Here is a 24445-nt window from a genome sequence, read left to right as displayed (position 1 = left end):
AATATAGGAAAGATTTGTGGTTAAATCTTGAGCAGCCCTTGTAGACACTTGCCAAATAATGCTGCCTGTGAATAGGGGCCTAAAGTCTGCCCGTAATGAAGCACAGCTTGAATTTCACAAATATTTGGGCCCACTGGTGGAAGAAGCCAGAGAGCAAGGGCAGGCCCCTTTCCAGGTCAGCGGGAGACCTGAGGTCAGCACTTAAAACCTGTTACTGAATTGCTGATTATACTCTTTGGACCTGGTACCAAGTCCCTGTCTATGGGGATAACTGTGTAGAGAGAAAAGTACATTCCTGGGGACAAACAACCTAATCTAGGACCTCCTGACACAGTGGGATATTTGTACATGTCCAAGCTGTCTTTTAAAAGAGATCCTGTCTTGTCAACTGACACACTCTTAGGATTCCAGTCTACTTTTGTGCTCAGTTTGAGGAATATAAATTGAGTACTCTGTTCTTAGGCATTAAAAAAACATCCTAAGAAAATAATTCATCCATGCTTACAAAGATGTGCAAGGGAAAATAAGAACTGGTCTAGATGCCCAACGATGGGAATACTAGGTAGGTATGTTAGTTTTCTACAGTGGGAGTAACAAATTACCACAAAGGTAATGTTGTTTAAAACAACACAAATTTATTCTCTTACTGTTCTGGAGGTCAGAAATCTAAAAGTTAGTGGGTGCAGTGCACCAGCATGGCACATGTATACATATGTAACTAACCTGCACAATGTGCACATGTACCCTAAAACTTAAAGTATAATAAAAAAATTTAAAAATAAAAAAATAAAAAAATTTAAAAAATTTAAAAAAAAGAAATCTAAAATTAAGTTAAATCTAAATTAAAGTATTGGCAGTGATGCATCCCTTCTGGAGGCTCTAGGAGTGAATCTTTATCTTTTCCAATTTCTAGAGGCCACCCACATTCCTTGGCTCCTGGCCGCTTCTTTCAGCTTTAAAGTATACCACTCCAACCTCTACTTCCGCCGTCACTTCTTTTTTTAATTTGATCTTCCTGCCTCCTCCCTCTTATGTAGACCCTTATGATTACATTGGGCCCGCCTGAATAATCCAGGATAATCTCCCCATTTCAAGATCCTTACTTTAATCACATCTGGAAAGTCCCTTTTGCCATGTAAGGAGACATATTTACACATTTACACATTCCAGGATGAGGACCTAAACATCTTTGGGAGCTATTATTCTGTCTACCATAGCAGGCATTAAATTAGTGATGTAGGGCCATTACGTCTGATCCAAACTTTGTTTGGGGTGAGCTACCTCTAGGTATAGATTGGAGGTGGGAATGTAGATGGTGAGTGGCAGGGAGCACAGATAAGCCCTCACCATAAGCTCTCTCCCTCATAATAGCTTTATCAATGATAAAGATGATATAGATTATTTACTTAGCTCCTGTGTCTATTTCTCAAATAGGTCTGAAATCATTCAGGGAAAAGTGGGGTATGTTATTGGCCTCCCTATAACTTCAACAGTGTGCATATGTAAGAGTTTCTTTTTTGCTTTCTTTTTTATCTTTTAAATTTCTTTTTTACTTTCTGGAAGTTATTGGTAGAGAACATGAGAGTGTCTTTAGGGTCAACATCTAATTGAATAATTGCTACCTGGGGCACATTGTAATTCCCATTCCCACTAGAAAATTATGTATTCTTCAATTGTTGAATCAGGGAGGCATCATTATTTCTTGAGAAAGACATAGGAGTCAGAGTGATGCTGAAAAAAATTCATTCCTTATATATGATATACTTTTGAAGTTAAAAGATATGTATCATGTCTTTTATGATATGATAAACCTAAACCTACAGATGCAGGTTTAGTAAGTATTGAATGGAGCTTAGGCTTTAGGATCCTTGCTTGGACAAGTTCCTTCCAAGGCCTTCCAAAGGCCCCAAGCGATATCTTCACATACTCACAGGTTTCTACAAATGTATTCTTTCTCTTTCCTTTTTTTCTTTCTTTCTCTATTCTTCTTTCTTTCTCTTAAAGAAGCTCTATAAAATTAGCTCTGCCTTGCACCTCCTTATTCTTAAGGCTGATTAGAGAATATGGTCTGTGAACTTGCTAGAATTCACTCTGAATTGGTTAGACCCACAGTTCACTCCTTGACCTATATTTGTTTAATCTAGAGCAGTTTTCTCAAACTTAGCATGCCTCAGAATCACCCAGAAGACTTGTTAAAAAATGGGTTGTTAGACCTCATCCCCAGAGTTTCTGATTCAGTAGTTCTGAGATGGGGCTGCAAAATTTTCATTTCTAACGAGTTCCCAGGTAATGCTGATACTGCTGCCCAGGGAACACACTTTGAGAACCACTAACATAGAGACTCACTATCAACAGATGCTTGAAATGACACCACTGTTGATGTTTCTGAATCTTGTGTCCCTCAGACCCCAGTGAAGACCAATACCCCCACCATACACTATGAATCCCAGAACAAAGCATTTTTTCAGTTTTTTACATTTTTTTAATACTTGGACTTTTTGGCCTGAAGCAGCAGCAGAAATGTTTGTATCTACCACATACTGTTTTCCACAGAAATAGGATATGTCTTTAGTGTTCTACTTTCATGTTATTGCTCAACTTCTTCCAGAAAGTCTTAACTGCTTGGTTTTCTTTCTTTCTGACTCTTTCTTTTCTTTCTTCTTTCTTTTTCCTTCTTTCTTTTCTTTCTCTTTTTCTTTCTTTTCTTTTCCACTTTTTCTTGTATAATTTAATGTGCATTCAGTAAACAGCACCCTTTTAATGTACAATTCTTTGCATTTTGAAAAAGGTACCCAGTCATATAACCATCACCACAATAAAAATATAGAACTCCTCCCTCACCTCCCAAATTTCCCCATGCTTCAATGAAGTCAACCCCTCCTCTTACCTCCAACCATTGGTAATCACTGACCTATTTTCTATTGCTATAGTTTTGCCTTTTCCAGAATGATATATGAGTAGAATCATGAATATATTATTTATTTTTAAGATGGAGTCTCACTCTGTCAACCAGGATGGAGTGCAGTAGCACTATCTCAGCTCACTGCAACCTCCACCTCCCGGGTTCAAGCAATTCTCCTGCCTCATCCTCCCAAGTATCTGGAACTACAGATGTGTGCCACCACACTCGGCTAATTTTTATATCTTTAGTAGAGACGGGGTTTCACCATGTTGGCCATGCTGGTCTCAAACTCCTAACCTCAAGTGATCCACCCACCTCCACCTCCCAAAGTGCTGATTTACAGGTGTGAGCCACTGTCCCTGGCCCATGAATATATGATTTTTAATTGGGTTTCTTTCACTTAGCATAATGCATTTGAGATTCATCCAAGTTGTTGCATATTAGTAGTTTGTTCCTTTATATTGCTGAGTTGTATAGTGCATTGGGTAAATGTACCATGGTTTGTTTATCTGTTCATCCATTGATAAATCTTTAGGTTGCTTCCAATTGTGGAGATTAAAAATAAGGTAGCTATAAAACATCTGCAATACAGGTTTTGAGGTAAACATATATTTTTATTTTATCTAGGAAACTGTCCAGGAGTGGAGTAGGTAAGTCATCCAGAGAGTGTATTTTTACCTTCATAAGAAACTGCCAAACTTTTTCAAAGTGTCTGTATCATTTTGTATTTCCACGAGCAACGTATGTGAGTTCCAGTTTCAACTATATTTTTAACATGTTAACCTGCTTACTTTGGTTCGTATGGCAGACATATTTTCCATATAGTTTCTTTTTTGCCTATTCTTTCTTGTCAGTAGAATCCTATGTTGTTTCTTTTTTAGGGTAGGAGGGGGAGTGGCCATGAGCCCAGGGAATGGATCATGACTGTTAAAAGCCACTTACAACAATTCTGTTCTCTACCTTCTCAGCATTCCTTTCAGCAAGGTGTGACTGTTGGATCCAGTCCTGGCCAATGAGACATAAGTCCAAATCAAACATAGGGGCTTCTGGGAGAGCTTTTACTTTTTTGCTGTAAAGGGACAAGTATATTCTTTAAGCTTATTCCCTTCATTCTATCTTCATTGTGGACATGATGTCTGGGACTGCAGAAGAAGTGTTCTTTCTCCCAGATCCACATTTTAGAATTCAAGATAAAGACTCTGATCATTGCAATTTGAATCATGTGCCTACCTCTCAAGTTGTTTTTTCTGTTGAATGTTTTGGTTTCTGTCTTTGGTGTTAGAGGCTTTCCTTGAATTTTCTAACAGTCTTTAGTTGTCTGCCTATTTTTAAGACAGAGGGTCTAAAAACACAAAACAGTACCCAGGTAAAACTTGTTTACTGTATGCTTCACTGCAGGGTTGATCTGGCTGGGCCACTTAGTCGTAGAACTTGGCTGCCCACACATTCAGGTCTTCCCCGTTGCGCCGGTCAGATTCCGCCGAGAAGATTCTCCCAGTCTCCTGCTCAGAAGGTGGAGGTCTAACTACCAGTGCTTTAAGGCTTGGGTAACCAGCTCATCCTTGTTTGCTCAGGCCTATCATAATTTTAAAATAGACCCCATCTTGGGAATGCCTTAGGTCTAAAGAAAATTGTAATGATTCAACACACTATGTCACCTTTCTGGGAGCTAAGTAGGGAAAGAGGGTTGGGTGATCTTGTCATTTTGCATGCTCACATTCAGATAATGACACTGTTTTTAGTAGGCTACCCACCTTCAAATGTGCCTACTGTCCCTTAGAGTAGAGACCTTCTGTTTTACTCATTCCAGAGAATAAATTTCCAGTCTTGTCCTGTAATTGGGGGAGGATGGAGCAAATCTGAAGACCCATTCAATCCTTGAACAGACTGTCAACCAACCCCCTTGTTTCAACCCTTATTTCCAGACCTGTGTGGTGCCACAAATTCCAGAGGCTTGAAGGATTCTATTATGTATATTAGTTGGTTATTTTCTTTTCTCACTATTGCTTAGAGTCCACCTTTATTTTTTGTTAAATCACTTACTATTCATATTTCATATTTTTGTTTCTTTTCCCATTCTCCTAATTTTTCTGAGTTTCCAACTTTAAAGAAATTCTTTTAGTGAGGTTTTAAGAAGAAATAAAATTAGTTTGGTATAGTCAAAATGCCATATTGCTCTTACATCTATGGGAATAATCTTGTCATACACTTTTTATCCAAATACCTAAGTGCCTCGGGGAATGAATTCTCAGAGCTTACTGCTATTGCCCACTGTGTGTCACTATCTTCTTACCATTTGAAACCACAATTTCTGGAGTCTTTCTAGTATTAACTTACTGAATTCCAATATGTCTAAAGATAATAAAAAATAATGACACAAACTACAAAATCATAACACAAGCAAAAGCTGACAGCAATGAGAAATTTTCTAGAAGATTCAGTCTCCTAAAATAAAAATGGTACTTTATCTTGACATGGTGACCACTTTCTATATATACTGTATATTCTATATATTTTTCTATATACTACATGTATATATATTTACTATAGCAGGGGTTGGGAAATCTTTACTTTAAAGGACCAGATAGTAAATATTTTTATTTACTATTTTAAAGGGGCATGGCTATGATCCAGTGAAACTTTATTTACAAAAACACAGGTAGAAGTCTGGATTTGACCCATAGATTAGAGTTTCCTAATCCCTGCTCTGTGCTATATGTAGATAATATATGTATACAAATTCTGTACCATAAATATAGACTATATACCATATGTATATTTTTAAACAAAATGAAATAATGTATAATATTCTGAAACTCACATTTTCACTTAGCAGTATATTGAGTATATTGCCCCATGTCATGTCAATACATATAACTCTCCTTCATCGTTTTAATTGGCTAGAGCAACTTATTGGGAATCATAGTTTAGATACTATATTTTATTTAAATGTAGCTTCCATTAAAATCCTTAAATAAATATCTTTGTGCCTCTGATCAATATTTTTAAAGTCAAATTTATTAAAGGGAAACTACCTTTAAAAGATACACGTAGCTTTCAAAACTCAACAAATGCTGAAAAATTTCTCTCCAAGATGCTAATTTGAACTCTATAAGCAAAAATCGTTGGCTGAGGCTACATAGTTTAAATTCCTGGAGTTAAAAAGTTATGTAAATGAGTCATCACTGAAAGGCTCCAGAAGGAATCGGCGCCAGAAGACTGGATGGCTATACAAGTGACACAGATGGTCCAAGAGGAAGCTAGGCTGGGACATCCTTGGTAGACACAACAGCTTCAGGCCCAAAGATGAGTAAAGGGGTGAGATGCTGAGATCAAATATTCTAACAAGGATAACTGATATGAAACTGGTCCATGATAGGCTGTTTGTTCAGTTTTCAGAGACTGTGACAACAAGCAAGGCTCCCCACCAAGGCACACAAGGTGTATTATGGTCAAGCACGAGGAACTAAGGCCACAGTAAGAACAGGAGTGGTTGTCATTAGTTTGAGTTTGGAGTCAAAGGCAAGACAGAATGGACAGAGTGAGATCAGAGGCAGCAGTTGCGTTTTGCAGGTTTTCCCTGTCGGCCACACTGAGGGAAGGGCTGTCTTTGTGAAAGGATGTGGTCCTAGGAGAAGGGGATCGGGGACAAGAGTCTGGCTGCACTGGAGACAAAGGTCCAAAAAACCTCAGCCCAGGACTCACACGTTGGTCTCTCTCTGAGAGCTCAGGACACTATTAATGGTAGCATATGAATCATCTGAGGCCCTGGGACCATCAATGTTGATTTGTTTGCTGGATACAGGTTCTCTATAATGTAGCATTTGACGAAGACCATGACTAATATCCTGATTTTCAGGAAGCAAAAAGGAGACATTAGCAGAATTTCTAGATGAAGGGGAATCATTTTCCTACTGTACTCATTATGTCACATCACATCGAAAATCCCACTTTCAGTCCCAAGAGCCATTTTTAGTGTAGAATTACTAAAGAGAGTTCTGCAAAAATATCATACACGGACTAAAGAAACTGGAAGGTTAGGAGGGAGAGATTTAAAGAAGGAAAATTAAGAGTAGAATAATATCTGCATTCAAACATTAGAAAAAAACACAGGGACAGTTTGTAGAAGTGACTAGAGAGTAGATTTTGACATCTACCCAAAACAGAACTTTCTGAAAATTAGAACTATCTAACAGAGGCACAGATATAATGCATTTCCTGTAACTGGAAGTGATCAAAGATGAGAAACTCACCTTCCAGGCACCATTCCAGCCTTCCATATCCAGCAGACCTACTGGACACCAATTCTGTTCTCCATGGCAGCACTTCTAAAATTTAATATGAACTGAACCACCTGGGAATTATTAAAATACAGATTGATTCATGAGGTCTGGAGCAGGATCTGAGATTCTGCATGACTAGCAAGCTCTCAGGTGATGCCAATGCTGCTAGTCAATGGATTACACCTTAAATAGCAAGCTGCTGTGGCAGAGGCTCTCAGATGTGTCTGTCTGGAATCACCTGGGGTAGGGGACACTTTAGAAAAAGTATCAATGTCTGGATCTCTCACTCTTAGAGAGTTTAATTCGTATGATGTGTGGCCTGGGCATCAGAATTTTCCAAAGTTCTCTAAGTGATCTTAATATGCAACTAAGTTTAAATGCCCTTTGACTATTTATTTATTGAGACAGAGTCTTGCTCTGTTGCCCAGTCTGGAGTGCAATGGCAATCTCGGCTCACTGCAACCTCCACCTCCTGGGTTCACTCAATTCTCCTGCCTCAGCCTCCCCAGTAGCTGGGATTACCGGCATGCACCACCATGCCCAGCTAATTTTTGTATTTTTAGTAGAGACGGGGTTTCACCATGTTGGCCAGTCTGGTCTCGAACTCCTGACCTCAGGTGATCCACCCACTTTGGCCTCCCAAAGTGCTGGGATTACAGGCATGAGCCACCACGTCCAGCCTCTTTGACCTTTTCAAATCACAAAAACACTAACTTAGAGATCACCTCTGCAAAGACCTTTAAGTCTTGAAATGTAATTATCTAGGCTTGGCAGAGCTCATCACTTATACATATTCATATTGGTTCAATATTTTGAAGGAAAGCTTTATAATAATTATTAATTCTCATAACTAATGGGGCATTAGACCGTATAATGCCTCAAGTTCCTTTCAGATTTAAGAAACCATTGCCCTGATACAAAATCTGGTAATGCATATATTTGACCACGAGATGGTGATGAAGCAACAGAATACGATATCACAAACCCTTCAGAAAGTTAAGCAGCCCATGACTTATGCCAACACTTAAGGGTGCCCCACTTGCAGACTATGTCTAATTCTCATCTTTGAGAGGTGATTGGTCACAGACTCTTTTAAGAATCTTATCAATGTTATAGACAAAGAAATACATGCACACAAACATGAATACAATTGTAAGCAGTTCACAGACCCTGAAATTACACTGGACAGCCAAGGCTGAAGGGACGTTAACTCCCGTATAAATTATAGACGCCTCTACCACTCCCACCTCCACGCTTCTCAGCAGCTGACCACATCTCCTGCTTCAGAGAGGAAATAGAATAAATAAGGCCCCAAATCTATCACTTTACCTAACCCACTGCCACGTTCCTTCCATCTACATGGGACAGATGTCATTTCTTTTTATCAAAAACTAAATCTTTCAGCAGTGCTCCTGATCCATTTCATCCTGGCCTCCACCAAGTTCATGGTCCCTCCACTTTAAGCCTTCTTATGCTAATTTAAAAGTAACTCATTTTTTCATTGTAAAAGTAGGATATGGTCTTTATTTTTAAACACACAGAATAGCAAAGGGCATCACATAAAAATAACCATAAATCTCCTAAATAGTTATGTTTTTCTTCTATGTAGTTTCTGAGTTTATATATATTCTGGGCTTACAAAAATATAATCATGTTATGCAAACTGTTTTATGACATTACTACTTAATGTAACTTTAAAGTATTTTCATCTTTATATTTCTTCACCTGCAGATGTGGTTCTTAACCAGAGATATTCATGTGAATCACCTATAAGAATTTTTCAAGCAAATACTTGCCTGGGTGCCAATGCCAAAGATTCTAATTCATCAGATCTGGCATGAGTCCTGGAAATCTGTATGTTTAGAAACTCCCACCTGTGATTTTGAGGTCTAATACTAGAAATATAATTTTAAATCAATTTTATTGTTATAAGTTACATATTATAAAATGCACATGTTCTAAGAAATTCAGTACAGTGAGTTTGTACACATTTATATACCCATGTAACCACCAAAGTAACCAAGATATAAAACATTTCCATCACTCCCCACAATTTCCTTGTTCCCCTTGCCAGTTAATCCCCTACCCCTCTCCCAGCCCCAGGTAATAACTGATCTATTCCCTATCACTGTAAATTAGATTTGTATTTTCTAGAGATTCATATAATTGTAATTAGACAATATGTACTCTTTTTTTTTTTTTTTTTTGACGGAATCTCGCTCTGTCACCCATGCTGGAGTGCAGTGACACGATCTTGGCTCACTGCAACCTCCACCTCCCGGGTTTAAGCAATTCTCGTGCCTCAGCCTCCCAAGTAGCTGGGACTACAGGTGCGCACCACCATGCCCAGCTAATTTTTATATTTTTAGTAGAGACAGGGTTTCACCATGTTGGCCAGACTGGTCTCAAACTCCTGACCTCTAGTGACCCGCCAGCCTTGGCCTCCCAAAGTGCTGGGAATACAGGCATGGGTTACCATGCCCAGTCACAACAATATGTACTCTTTTGTGTCTGGGTTTTTTTTTTTGCTCAGCTAATATTTTTCAGATATGACCATGTTGTTGTATGTATCAACAGATTGTTCCTTTTTATTGCTGAGCAGTATTACAAATAAAGCTGCTATGAAAATTCATATGCAAGTGTTTGTATAGATATAGACTTTGTTTCATTTCGCAAGGGTAAATACCTAAGAATAAAATACCTAGGTCATATGGTGACTGTGTCCTTTACTGGCAATTACTGACTGTGTAGCCTTGGAAGAGTAACTTTACCTCTCTGAATCTTAGCTGTGAAATAGGATTACCAACCCAGAATTTTAAGCCATTGAACTGCCGTAGGATTCTCTGTCATAGGCTATTGCTAGGGTGTATTTAAAACAGTAAAAACAAGTTGGCAAATTGGATTTTTATAAGCTCAGAACATTAGTATGATAACATATTTTTATGAGTAGGCATACTGTAATTTAGCAACAAAATCATTATTGAATAACCAAAGGCCTAACATTAGGATGAAAATAAGCAGAAAGGAAGCAGGTAGGAGTATTAAGGCATCTGGGCAAACTGGCAATAGATGGCATTAGAATTGCAGCCACAGACCCAAAAGTGATCCCTGAAAAGCGACATGGCCTCCAGATCTCAGCTTGTCCCCACCCTTTGGCATATTGCCCACATCCCTAGAAGAGGTCTTGGCCCTTCCCAGTCCTTCAGTTCTCCACCATGAGCTCTGGGCCGTGTATACTATGTACAGCAAGGTCTTTCCAGACAAGATAGGTTTCTGTACCTAAACTTCCATAGGGCCACCAATCAGGTACTGCAGAAAACCAAACAACTTGTCCTGAATCTCTGTGCTTCATTCTGTACTTCCCAAAGGTCTTGCAGAGACTAGAAACTACAGCTGGGATATTTTCCCAATCCCTCTTCCTTGAATTTGTAGGCTAAGGGACCAAGGAGTCTCATGCCAGGTCACACCAGTTATGACACTAATAGGGTTCTCAAACTCACTTTTTTGGCAGCATGTCTAGACATCACCCTGTCTTTAGACTCTCAGCCTTACTCTTCAGAGCACCTGGCCCTGATGTATTGCTTATTCAGAGCAGGCTCAAAAAGGCTTCTTGGTGTGCATAAAGCCCTAGTATTTGTTTGAATCGTTTTACATTTGCTTCATCAAAAAATTCTAAATCTAAAGCTTTTTTTGTTTTTAGAATAGAAACCTGCTCAAGTAAAAAAAAAAAAAAATTTGAGAAGTTGGGTTTCTTTTAAAACTGAGTAATTTAGTGAGGTTGTGGAAAACACCCAGATTCAAGCCAAAGGCCTCCTGCTTCTAAAGTGACAGTGAGCAGAATTCAAAAGCAGCAAAAATAAGCAAGAGCACACTGCATTTTGTACTGCTCAGACCCAGAGTCCCATCTCAGCACCTGCCCTGCTATTCATGTGCTACTCTTTTTTTTTTAAATAGCACCACAGCCTCAGACATGGGGTTCACATTCCTCTTATTTGGTGGCTGTCACCCCTCACTGTCCCTTAGGTTTTTCCTTACTGACTGGGTTAGCTGTCAAATGGTAAAGTCTCTTATCTTTCATCTTCCCAATTGTCACCAAAGAGAGGCACACATCCATTTGCTGTTTTTAAATTTTTTTAATGTTGTGGGTGCATTGTAGGTACTTATATTTATGGGGTACGTGAGATGTTTTGACACAGGGATGCAATGGGAATAAGCACTTCATGGAGAATGGAGTATCCATCCCCTCAAGCATTTATCCTTTAAGTTGCAAACAATCCAATTTACACTCTACAAATTATTTTAAAATGTACAATTAAGTTATTACTGATTATAGTCACCCTGTTGTGCTATCAAATAGTGGGTCTTATTCATTCTTTCTATTTTTTGGTACCCATTAACCATCCCCACCTCCCCACCAACCCCCCACTACCCTTCCCAGTCTCTGGTAACCATCCTTCTACTCTGTGTATCCATGAGTTCAATTGTTTTGATTTTCAGATCCCATAAATAAGTGAGAACATGCAATGTTTGTCTTTCTGTGCCTGGCTTATTTCACTTAACATAATGATTTCAGTTCCACCCATGTTGTTGCAAATGACTGGATCTCATTCTTTTTATGGCTAAATAGTACTCCATTGTGTATGCATACCACATTTTCTTTATCCATTCATCTGTTGATGGACACTTAGGTTGCTTCCACATCTTATCTATTGTAAACAGTGCTGGAAAAAACATAGGAGTACAGATATCTCTTCAATATACTGATTTCCTTTCTTTTGGATATATCCAGCAGTGGGATTGCTGGAGCATATGTTATCTCAATTTTTAGTTTTTTGAGGAACCTCCAAACAGTTCTCCATAGTGGTTGTACTAATTTGGATTCCCACCATCACTGTACAAGGGTTCCCTTTTCTCCACATCCCCCAGAGTTTGTTATTGCCTATCTTTGGGATATAAGCCATTTTCACTGGGGTGAAATGACATCTCATAGTAGTTTTGATTTACATTGATGATCAAGGATGTGGAACACCTTTTCATATGCCTGTTTGACATTTGTGCATCTTCTTTTGAGAAATGTCTATTCAAACCTTTTGCCCATTTTTTTGATCAGGTTATTAGGTTTTTTTTTTTTTTTTCCAATAGAGTTGTTTTAGTTCCTTATATATTCCGGTTAGTAATCTCTTGTCAAATGGGTAGTTTGCAACCATTCTGTGAGTTGTCTCTTCACTTTGTTATCGTACCCTTTGCTGTGCAGAAGCTTTTTAACTTGATGTGATCCCATTTGTCCATGTTTGCTTTGGTTGCCTGCGCTTGTGGGGTATTGCTCAAGAAATGTTTTTTCCGAGACCAATGTCCTGGAGATTTTCCCCAATGCTTTCTCATAGCAGTTTCATAGTCTGAAGTCTTAGATGTAGCTCTCTAATCCATTTTTATTTGATTTTTGTATATGGTGAGAGATGGGGGTCTAGTCTTATTATTCTGCGTATGAATATCCAGTTTTTCCAGCATCATTTATTGAAGAGATTGTCTTTCCCCAGTGTATGTTCTTGGCATCTTTGTCCAAAATGAGTTCACTATAGGTCTGTGAATTTGTTTCTGGGTTCTCTATTCTGTTCCATCGTCTATGTGTTTGTTTTTATGCCAGTACCATGCTGTTATGGTTACTATAGCTCTGTAGTATAAACTGAAGTCAGGTAATGTGATTCCTCAAGTTTTGCTCTTTTTGCTCAGGATAGCTTTGGCTATTCTGGGTCTTTTTATGGTTCCAGATAAATTTTAGGATTGTCTTTCCTATTTCTGTGAAGAATGTCATTGATAATTTCATAGGGATTCCATTGAATCTGTGCTTACTTTAGGTAGTATAGATATTTTAACAATATTGATTCTTCCCATCCATGAACATGGAATATTTTTCCATTTTTTGGTGTCCTCTTCAACTTCTTTCATCAGTGTTTCATACTTTTCATTATAGAAATCTTTCAGTGGTTTGGTTAATTCCTAGGGAATTAATTTATTTGTGGCTATTATAAATGAGATTACTTTTTAATTTCTTTTTCAGATTGTTCACTGTTGGCATATAGAAATTCTACTGATTTTTGTATGTTGATTTTTGTATCCTGCAACTTTACTGAATTTGATTATCAGTTCTAATAGTTTTTTTGTGGAGTCTTTACATTTTTTCATATATAAGATCATATTATCTGCAAAGAAGGATAATTTGACTTATTCCTTTCCAATTTGGATGTCTTTTATGTCTTTCTCTTGTCTGATTGCTCTAGCTAAGACTTCCAGTACTATGCTGAATAACAGTGATAAAAGTTGGCATCCTTGTCATGTTCCAGATCATAGAGGAAAGGCTTTTGATTTTTTCCCAATCATTATGACACTAGCTATGGGTCTGTCATTTATGGTTTTTATTATGTTGAGATAGTTCATTCTATCCCCAGTTTTTTGAGGGGTTTTATCATGAAGGGATGTTGAATTTTATCAAATGCTTTTTCAGCATCAATTGAAATGATCATATGGTTGTGTCCTTTCTTCTGTTGATATGGTGTATCACATTGATTCATTTGCATATGTTCGGTCATCCATGCATCCCAAGGATAAGTCCCACTTGGTTGTAATGAATGATCTTTCTAATGTATTGTTGAATTTAGTTTGCTAGTATTTTATTGAGGATTTCTTACATCAAAATTTATCAGCAATATTAGCCTGTAGTTTTCTTTTTTTTAAATGGGTCTTTCTCTGGTTTTGGTATCAGTGTAATACTGGCCTTGCAGAATGGGTTTGGAAGTATTCCATCCTTTCCTAGTTTTTGGAATAGTTTGAGTAGGATTGGGATTAGTTCTTCTTTAAAAGTTTGGTAAAATTCAGCAGTGAAGTCTTCAAGTCCTGGGTTTTTCTTTACTGGGAGACTTCTTATGACTTTGATCTCATTACTTGTTATTGGTCTGTTCAGGTTTTGGATTTCTTTCTGGTTCAATCTTGGTAGGTTGTAAGTGTCTAGAAATTTGTTCATTTTTCTACATTTTCCAATTTATTGGCATATATAATTGGTCATAGCAGCCACTAATGATCCTTTGAATTTCTGCAGTATCAGTTGTAATGTCACCTTTTTTTATTTCTGATCTTACTTATTGGGATCTTCTCTCTTTTTTCTTCATTACTCTGGCTAAAATTTGTCACTTTTGTTTAACTTTTCAAAAAACCAACTTTTTGTTTCATTGGTCTTTTCTATTGTCTTCTTCGTTAAAATTTCATTTATTTCTGCTCTGATCTATATTATTTTTCTTCTACTAATTTTGGATTTGGCTTACTCTTGATTTTCCAGTTCTTTAAGAAGCATCATTAGATTGTTTATTTGAAGTTCTTCTTTTTTCATGTAGGCACTTATAGCTATAAACGTCCCTCTTGGTACCGCTTTTGCTGTATCCCATAGGGTTTGGTATATTGTGTTTTCATTATGATTTGCTCAAGAAATTTTTCAATCTTCTTCTTAATTTCTTCATTGACTCCTGGTCATTCGGAGCGTATTGTTTACTTTCCACCTATTTGTATAGGTCCAAAATTCCTCCTGTTATTAATTTCTAATTTTATTCCTTTGTGGTCAGAGAAGATACTTGATATTATTTCAATTTTAAAAATGTTTTCAGGCTTGTCTTGTGACCTAACATATCAGCTTTCCCTGAGAATAATTCATGTGCTGAGGAAAAGAATGTGCATTCTGTAGCCATTGGATGAAATGTTCTGTATTTATCTATTAGATCCATTTGCTCTATAATGCAGATTAAGTCTGATGTTTCTTTGTTGATTTTCTGTCTGGAAGATCTGTCCAATGTCGAAGTAGGGTGTTAAAGTCTCCAACTATTATTGTATTGGAGCCTATCCTAGCTCTAACAGTATTTGCTTTATATGCATTTGGGTGCATATATATTTATAATTGTTATATTTTCTTGCTGAATTGACCCATTTATCATTATATACTGACCTTCCTTGTCTCTTATAGTTTCAGTCTTGAAATCTATTTTGTGTGATGTAAGTATAGCAACTGCTTCTCTTTTTTTGTTTCTATAGGCATGGAATATCTGTTTTCATCCCTTTATTTTTCATCTATGTGTGTCTTTACAGGGAATATGTGTTTCTTATAAGCAATGGATCAATGGGTCGTGTTTTTCCTTCATTCAGCCAGTCTATGTCTTTTGATTGGAGAGTTAAGTTTATTTACATTCAATGTTATTATTTAGAACTAAGCACTTACTCCTGCCATTTTGTTATTTGCTTTCTGGTTGTTTTGTGGTCTTCCCTTCCTTCTTTCTTTCCTGTCTTCCAGTAGTAAAGGTGATTTTCCTTGGTGATATTACTTAGTTTTGTGTGTGTGTGTGTGTGTCTTCGTTGTATGTTTTTGGTTTGAGATCACCATGAGGCTTGCAAATACTGTTTTATATGTTATGTTAACCTGATAACAACTTAACACTGTTTGCATAAACAAACAAAGGAAGAGAAAACTAATAAAAACTCTATGCTTTAACTTCATCCCCCAGATTTTAAACTTTTTGTTGTTTCTAGATATATCTTATTGTACTGTGTCTTGAAATGTTGCTGTAGTTACTATTTTTGTTATTGTTTCATCATTTAGTCTTTATACTTAGGACAAGAGTACAAGAGTCATTTACACACCACAGTTACAGTGTTATAATATTCTGATTTTTTGTGACTTACCAGTGAGTTTGTAGCTTCAGGTGATCATTTATTGCTCACTAATGTTGTTTCTTTTCTGACTGAAGTATTCCCCTCAGCATTTCTTGTAGGACAGGTCTGGTGATGATGAAATTCCTCGGCTTTCATTTTTTTAGGAAAGGCTTTATTTCTCTTTCGTGTTTGATGGTGGATATTTTCACCAGACATACTATTCTAGGGTAAAAGTTTTTTTTTTTTTTCTTCAACACTTTAAATGTCATGCCACTCTCTCCTGGCCTGTAAGTTTTCCATGGAAAAGTCTCCTGGAAGATGTATTGAAGCTCCATTGTATGTTATTTGTTTCTTTACTCTTGTTGCTTTTAGGATCCTTTCTTTATCCTTGACCTTTGGGAGTTTGATTATTGAATGCCTTGAGATAGTCTTCTTTGGATTAACTCTGCTAGGTGTACTGTAACATTCTTGTACTTGGATATTGACGTCTTTCTCTAAGTTTGGGAAATTCTCTGTTATTATCTCTTTGAATACATTTTCTACCCATATCTCTTTCTCCACATCCTCTTTTAGGCCAATAACTGTTAGAGTTGCCTTTTGGGGACTATTTTTTAGATCCTGTAGGCATACTTGTTTTTTGTTATTTTTTTCTTTTGTCTCCTCTGACCGTGTATTTTCAAATACCCTGTCTTCAAGCTCACTAATTCCTTCCTTTGCTTGATCAATTCTAATATTAAAGGACTCTAATGCATTCTTCAGTATGTCAGTTGCATTTTTCAGCGCCAGAATTTCTGCTTCATTCTTTTTAATTATTTCAATCTCTTTGTTAAATTTATCTGATAGAATTCTGAATTCTTTCTCTCTGTTATCTTGAATTTCTTTGAGTTTCCTCAACACAGCTATTTTGAATTCTCTGTCTGAAAGGTCACTATCTTTGTTTCTCAAGGATTGGTTTCTGGTGCCTTATTTAGTTCATTTACTGAAGTCATGTTTTCCTGGATGGTGTTGATGCTAGTACGTGTTCTTCAGTGTCTGGAAATTGAAGAATTAGGTATTTATTGTAGTCTTCACTGTTGGGGCTTGTTTGTAGCTATCCTTCTTCAAAAGGCTTTCCAGATATTTGAAAGGACTTGGGTGTTGTAATCTAAGCTGTGTCTGCTTGAGGGAGCACCCCAAGCCCAGTAACACTGTGGTTTTTGCAGACTCATAGAGGTACCTCCTTGATGGACTTGGTTAATATCCAGAAGAATTCTATTATATTCATCTATATGTCTATTCTTATGACATTACCATACTGTTTTGATAATTGTAGCTTTGTAGTAAGTTTTGAAATGGGAAAATGTGAGTGCTGCAACTTTGTTTTTCCTTTTCAATATTGTTTGGGCTACTTAAGGCCCCTTGCAATTCCATGTGAATTTTAGGATTAGCTTGTCAACTTTTATAAAAGACAGTTGTAGTTTGGACAGGGATTGTATTGAATCTGTACATCAATTTGGGGAGTATTGCCATCTTAATAATAGTAAGTTTTCAGATTCATGAACACATGATGCCTTGCCATTTACATAGGTCTTAAATTTCTTTCAGCAATGTTTTTCAGTTTTCAGCATGAGTCTTGCATGTCTTTGATTCAATTTATTTCTACATATTTTATCATTTGCAATGCTATTATACATGGAATTGTTTTCTTTTTCATTTTTTGATCGTCCATTGCAAGTACATAGGAATACAACTGATTTTTGTGGGTTGATCATGTATCCTGTGACTTTGTTAATCTCATTTATTAGTTCTAATCATATTTTGTCAATTCTTTAAGATTTTTATATAAGATAATTTGATCTATGAATACAGATAGTTTTACTTCTTCCTTTCCAACGTGGATATATTTTATCTCCTTTTCTTGACTAATTTCCCTGGTTTGAAATTTCAGTGCAATATCAAATTGAAGTGGCAAGATCAGACATACTTACTTTATTTCTAATCTTAGCAGGAAAGTTTTCAGGCTTTCAGCATGGAGTATGATGTTAGCTATGGGTTTTTCATATGCCCTTCATCAGGTTGAAGACGTTTTCTTCTATTCCTAGTTTGTTTAATGTTTTTATTTTTTTTAAGTTCTTTTTATTATTATTATACTTTAAGTTTTAAGGTACATGTGCACAACATGCAGGTTAGTTACATATGTATACATGTGCCATGTTGGTGTGCTGCACCATTAACTTGTCATTTAACATTAGGTATATCTCCTAATGCTATCCCTCCCCACTCCCTCCACCCCACAACAGGCCCCGGTGTGTTATGTTCCCCTTCCTGTGTCCGTGTGTTCTCATTGTTCAATTCCCACCTATGAGTAAGAACATGCGGTGTTTGGTTTTTTGTCCTTGCAATAGTTTGCTGAGAATGATGGTTTCCAGCTTCATCCATGTCCCTACAAAGGACATGAAATCATCATCTTTTATGGCTGCGTAGTATTCCATGGTGTGTATGTGCCACATTTTCTTAATCCAATCAATCATTGTTGGACATTTAGGTTGGTTCCAAGTCTTTGCTATTGTGAATAGTGCCGCAATAAACATACATGTGCATGTGTCTTTATAGCAGCATGATTTATAATCCTTTGGGTATATACCCAGTAATGGGATTGCTGGGACAAATAGTATTTCTAGTTCTAGATCCCTGAGGAATCACCACACTGTCTTCCACAATGGTTGAACTAGTTTACAGTCCCACCAACAGTGTAAAAGTGTTCAAGTGTTCCTATTTCTCCACATCCTCTCCAGCACCTGTTGTTTCCTGACTTTTTAATGATTGCCATTCTAACTGGTGTGAGATGGTATCTCATTGTGGTTTTGATTTGCATTTCTCTGATGGCCAGTGATGGTGAGCATTTTTTCATGTGTTTTTTGGCTGCATAAATGTCTTCTTTTGAGAAGTATCTGTTCATATCCTTTGCCCACTTTTTTGATGGGGTTGTTTGTTTTTTTCTTGTAAATTTGTTTGAGTTCATTGTAGATTCTGTATATTAGCCCTATGTCAGACGAGTAGATTGCAAAAATTTTCTCCTATTCTGGAGGTTGCCTGTTCACTCTGATGGTGGTTTCTTTTGCTGTGCAGAAGCTCTTTAGTTTACTTAGATCCCATTTGTCAATTTTGGCTTTTGTTGCCATTGCTTTTGGTGTTTTAGTCATGAAGTCCTTGCCCATGCCTATGTCCTGAATGGTATTGCCTAGGTTTTCTTCTAGAGTTTTTATGGCTTTAGGTCTAACATGTAAGTCTTTAACCATCTTGAATTAATTTTTGTATAAGGTGTAAGGAAGGGATCCAGTTTCAGCTTTCTACATATGGCTAGCCAGTTTTCCCAGCACCATTTATTAAATAGGGAATCCTTTCCCCATTGCTTGTTTTTCTCAGGTTTGTCAAAGATCAGATAGTTGTAGATATGTGGCATTATTTCTGAGGGCTCTGTTCTGTTCCATTGGTCTATATCTCTGTTTTGGTACCAGTACCATGCTGTTTTGGTTACTGTAGCCTTGTAGTGTAGTTTGAAGTCAGGTAGCGTGATGCCTCCAGCTTTGTTCTTTGGCTTAGGATTGACTTGGCACTGCAGGCTCTTTTTTGGTTCCATATGAACTTTAAAGTAGTTTTTTCCAATTCTGTGAAGAAAGTCATTGGTAGCTTGATGGGGATGGCATTGAATCTATAAATTACCTTGGGCAGTATGGCCATTTTCACAATATTGATTCTTCCTACCCATGAGCATGGAATGTTCTTCCATTTGTTTGTATCCTCTTTTATTTCATTGAACAGTGGTTTGTAGTTCTTCTTGAAGAGGTCCTTCACGTCCCCTGTAAGTTGGATTCCTAGGTAGTTTATTCTCTTTGAAGCAGTTGTGAATGTGAGTTCACTCAATATTTGGCTCTCTGTTTGTCTGTTATTGGTGTATAAGAATGCTTGTGATTTTTGCACATTGATTTTGTAACCTGAGACTTTGCTGAAGTTGCCTATCAGCTTAAGGAGATTTTGGGCTGAGACAATGGGGTTTTCTAGATATACAGTCATGTCATCTGCAAACAGGGACAATTTGACTTCCTCTTTTCCTAATTGAATACCCTTTCTTTCCTTCTCCTGCCTGATTGCCCTGGCCAGAACTTCCAACACTACGTTGAATAGGAGTGGTGAGAGAGGGCATCCCTGTCTTGTGCCAGTTTTCAAAGGGAATGCTTCCAGTTTTTGCCCATTCAGTATGATATTGGCTGTGGTTTTGTCATAGATAGCTCTTATTATTTTGAGATACATCCCATCAATACCTAATTTATTGAGAGTTTTTAGCATGAAGCATTGTTGAATGTTGTCAAAGGCCTTTTCTGCATCTGTTGAGATAATCATATGGTTTTTGTCGTTGGTTCTGTTTATATGCTGGATTACATTTATTGATTTGCATATTCTGAACTAGCCTTGCATCCCAGGGATGAAGCCCACTTGATCATGGTGGATAAGCTTTTTGATGTGCTGCTGGATTTGGTTTGCCAGTATTTTATTGAGGATTTTTGCATCGATATTCATCAGGGATATTGGTCTAAAATTCTCTTTTTTGGTTGTGTCTCTGCCAGGCTTTGGTATCAGGATGATACTGGCCTCATAAAATGAGTTAGGGAGGATTCCCTCTTTTTCTATTGAGTGGAGTTGTTTCAGAAGGAATGGTACCAGCTCCTCCTTGTACCTCTAGTAGAATTCGGCTGTGAATCCGGCTGGTCCTGGACTTTTTTTGGTTGGTAAGCTATTAATTATTGCCTTAATTTCAGAGCCTGTTATTGGTCTATTCAGAGATTCAACTTCCTCCAGGTTTAGTCTTGGGAGAGTGTATGTGTCGAGGAATTTATCCATTTCTTCTAGATTTTCTAGTTTATTTGCATAGAGGTGTTTATAGTATTCTCTGATGGCAGTTGGTATATCTGTGGGATTGGTGGTGATATCCCCTTTATCATTTTTATTGCGTCTATTTGATTCTTTTCTCTTTTCTTCTTTATTAGTCTTGCTAGCGGCCAATCAATTTTGTTGATCTTTTCAAAAAACCAGCTCCAGGATTCATTGATTTTTTGAAGGGTTTTTATGTCTTTATTTCCTTTAGTTCTGCTCTGATCTTAGTTATTTCTTGCCTTCTGTTAGCTTTTGAATGTGTTTGCTCTTGCTTCTCTAGTTCTTTTAATTGTGATGTTAGGGTGTCAATTTTAGATCTTTCCTGCTTTCTCTTATGGGCATTTAGTGCTATAAATTTCCCTCTACACACTGCTTTGAATGTGTCCCAGAGATTCTGGTACGTTGTGTCTTTGTTCTCGTTGGTTTCAAAGAACATCTTTATTTCTGCCTTCTTTTCGTTATGTACCCAGTAAGTCATTCAGGAGCAGGTTGTTCAGTTTCCAGGTAGTTGAGCAGTTTTGAGTGGGTTTCTTAATCCTGAGTTATAGTTTGATTGCACTGTGCTCTGAGAGACAGTTTGTTACAATTTCTGTTCTTTTACATTTGCTGAGGAGTGCTTTACTTCCTACTATGTGGTCAATTTTGGAATAAGTGCGGTGTGGCACTGAGAAGAATGTATATTCTGTTGATTTGGGGTGGAGAGTTCTGTAGATGTCTATTAGGTCCACTTGGTGCAGAGCTGAGTTCAATTCCTGGATATCCTTGTTAACTTTCTGTCTCGTTCATCTGTCTAATGTTGAAAATGGGGTGCTAAAGTCTCCCATTATTATTGTGTGGGAGTCTAAGTCTCTTTCTAGGTCTCTAAGGACTTGCTTTATGAATCTGGGTGCTCCTGTATTGGGTGCATATACAGGATATGCACTTTAGGATAGTTAGCTCTTCTTGTTGAATTGATCCCTTTACCATTATGTAATGGCCTTGTCTCTTTTGATACTTGTTGGTTTAAAGTCTGTTTTATCAGAGACTAGGAGTGCAACCCCTGCCTTTTTTTGTTTTCCATTTGCTTGGTAGATCTTCCTCCATCCCTTTATTTTGAACCTATGTGTGTCTCTGCACGTGAGATTGGTCTCCTGAATACAGCACACTGATGGGTCTTGACTCTTTATCCAATTTGTCAGTCTGTGTCTTTTCATTGGAGCATTTATCCCATTTACATTTAAGGTTAATATTGTTATGTGTGAATTTGATCCTGTCATTATGATGTTAGCTGGTTATTTTGCTCTTTAGTTGATGCAGTTTCTTCCTAGCCTCGATGGTCTTTACAATTTGGCATGTCTTTGCAGTGGCTGGTACCAGTTGTTCCTTTCTATGTTTAGTGCTTCCTTCAGGAGCTCTTTTAGGGCAGGCCTGGTGGTGACAAAATCTCTCAGCATTTGCTTCTCTGTAAAGTATTTTATTTCTCATTCACTTATGAAGCTTAGTTTGGCTGGATATGAAATTCTGGGTTGAAAATTCTTTTCTTTAAGAATGTTGAATATTGGCCCCCACTCTCTTCTGCCTTGTAGAGTTTCTGCTGAGAGATTAGCTGTTAGTCTGATGGGCTTCCCTTTGTGCGTAACCCGACCTTTCTCTCTGGCTGCCCTTAACATTTTTTCCTTCATTTCAACTTTGGTGAATCTGACAATTATATGTCTTGGAGTTGCTCTTCTCAAGGAGTATCTTTGTGGTGTTCTCTGTATTTCCTGAATTTGAATGTTGGCCTGCGTTGCTAGATTGGGGAAGTTTTCCTGGATAATATCCTGCAGAGTGTTTTCCAACTTGGTTCCATTCTCCCTGTCACTTTCAGGTACAAAAATCAGACGTAGATTTGGTCTTTTCACATAGTCCCATATTTCTTGGAGGCTTTGTTCGTTTCTTTTTATTCTTTTTTCTCTAAACTTCTCTTCTCGCTTCATTTCATTCATTTGATCTTCCATCACTGATACCCTTTCTTCCAGTTGATTGAATCGGCTACTGAGGCTTGTGCATTCATCACGTAGTTCTCGTGCCTTGGTTTTCAGCTCCATCAGGTCCTTTAAGGACTTCTCTGCATTGGTTATTTAGTTAGCCATTCGTGTAATTTTTTTTCAATGTTTTTAACTTCTTTGCCATGGGTTCGAACTTCCTCCTTTAGCTCGGAGTAGTTTGATCGTCTGAAGCCTTCTTCTCTCAACTCGTCAAAGTCATTCTCCGTCCAGCTTTGTTCCATTGCTGGTGAGGATCTGCATTCCTTTGGAGGAGGAGAGGCGCTCTGATTTTTAGAGTTTCCAGTTTTTCTGCTCTGTTTTTTCCCCATCTTTGTGGTTTTATCTACCTTTGGTCTTTGATGATGGTGACGTACAGATGGGGTTTTGGTGTGGATGTCCTTTCTGTTTGTTAGTTTTCCTTCTAACAGTCAGGACCCTCAGCTGCAGGTCTGTTGGAGTTTGCTGGAGGTCCACTGCAGACCCTGTTTGCCTGGGTATCAGCAGCAGAGGCTGCAGAACAGCAGATATTGGTAAACAGCAAATGTTGCTGCCTGATCATTCCACTGGAAGTTTTGTCTCAGAGGAGTACCCGGCCGTGTGAGGTGTCAGTCTGGCCCTACTGGGGGGTGCCTCCCAGTTGGGCTACTCGGGGGTCAGGGACCCACTTGAGGAGGCAGTCTGTCCATTGTCAGATCGCCAGCTGTGTGCTGGGAGAACCACTATTCTCTTCAAAGCTGTCAGACAGGGACATTTAAGTCTGCAGAGGATTCTGCTGCCTTTTGTTTGGCTGTGCCCTCCCCCAGAGGTGGAGTCTACAGAGGCAGGCAGGCCTCCTTGAGCTGCGGTGGGCTCCACCCAGTTCGAGCTTCCTGGCTGCTTTGTTTACCTACTCAAGCTTCGGCAATGGCGGGTGCTCCTCCCCCAGCCTCACTGCTGCCTTGCATTTGATCTCAGACTGCTGTGCTAGCAATGAGTGAGGCTCCATGGGCATAGGACTCTCCAAGCCATGCGCGGGATATAATCTCCTGGTGTGCCGTTTGCTAAGACTGTTGGAAAAGCACAGTATTAGGGTGGGAGTGACCCAATTTTCCAGGTGCCGTCCGTCACCCCTTTCTTTGACTAGGAAAGTGAATTCCCTGACCCCTTGTGCTTCCCGGGTGAGGCGATGCCTCGCCCTGCTTCGACTCACTCTCAGCGCGCTGCACCCACTGTCCTACACCCACTTTCTGACACTCCCCAGTGAGACGAACCCAGTACCTCAGTTGGAAATGCAGAAATCACCCGTCTTCTGCATCGCTCACGCTGGGAGCTATAGACTGGAGCTGTTCCTATTCCTTGTTTAATGTTTTTATAATGAAAGAGTGATGGATTTTTATCAGATGCTTTTTCCCGCATATATTGAGTTGATCATGCTGTCTTTTTTCCCTCTTCTTCTGTTAATATGATGTATTACATTTATGATTTTTTTATGTTGAAATACTTTTACATTCCTGTGATGAATCATACTTACCCATGGTGTACAATCCTTTGAATATACTGCTGGATTCAGTTTGCTAGTATTTCTGATTTTATTTCATGTGGTCAGAAAAGATATTTTGTATGATTGCAGAATTTTAAAATGTATTGAGACTTGTTTTGTGACCTAACACATGGTC

This window comes from Pan troglodytes, chromosome 12 (genome assembly GCF_028858775.2).
Source record: "Pan troglodytes isolate AG18354 chromosome 12, NHGRI_mPanTro3-v2.0_pri, whole genome shotgun sequence".
NCBI classification, from domain to species: domain Eukaryota; kingdom Metazoa; phylum Chordata; class Mammalia; order Primates; family Hominidae; genus Pan; species Pan troglodytes.
This window is presented reverse-complemented; position numbering follows the sequence as displayed.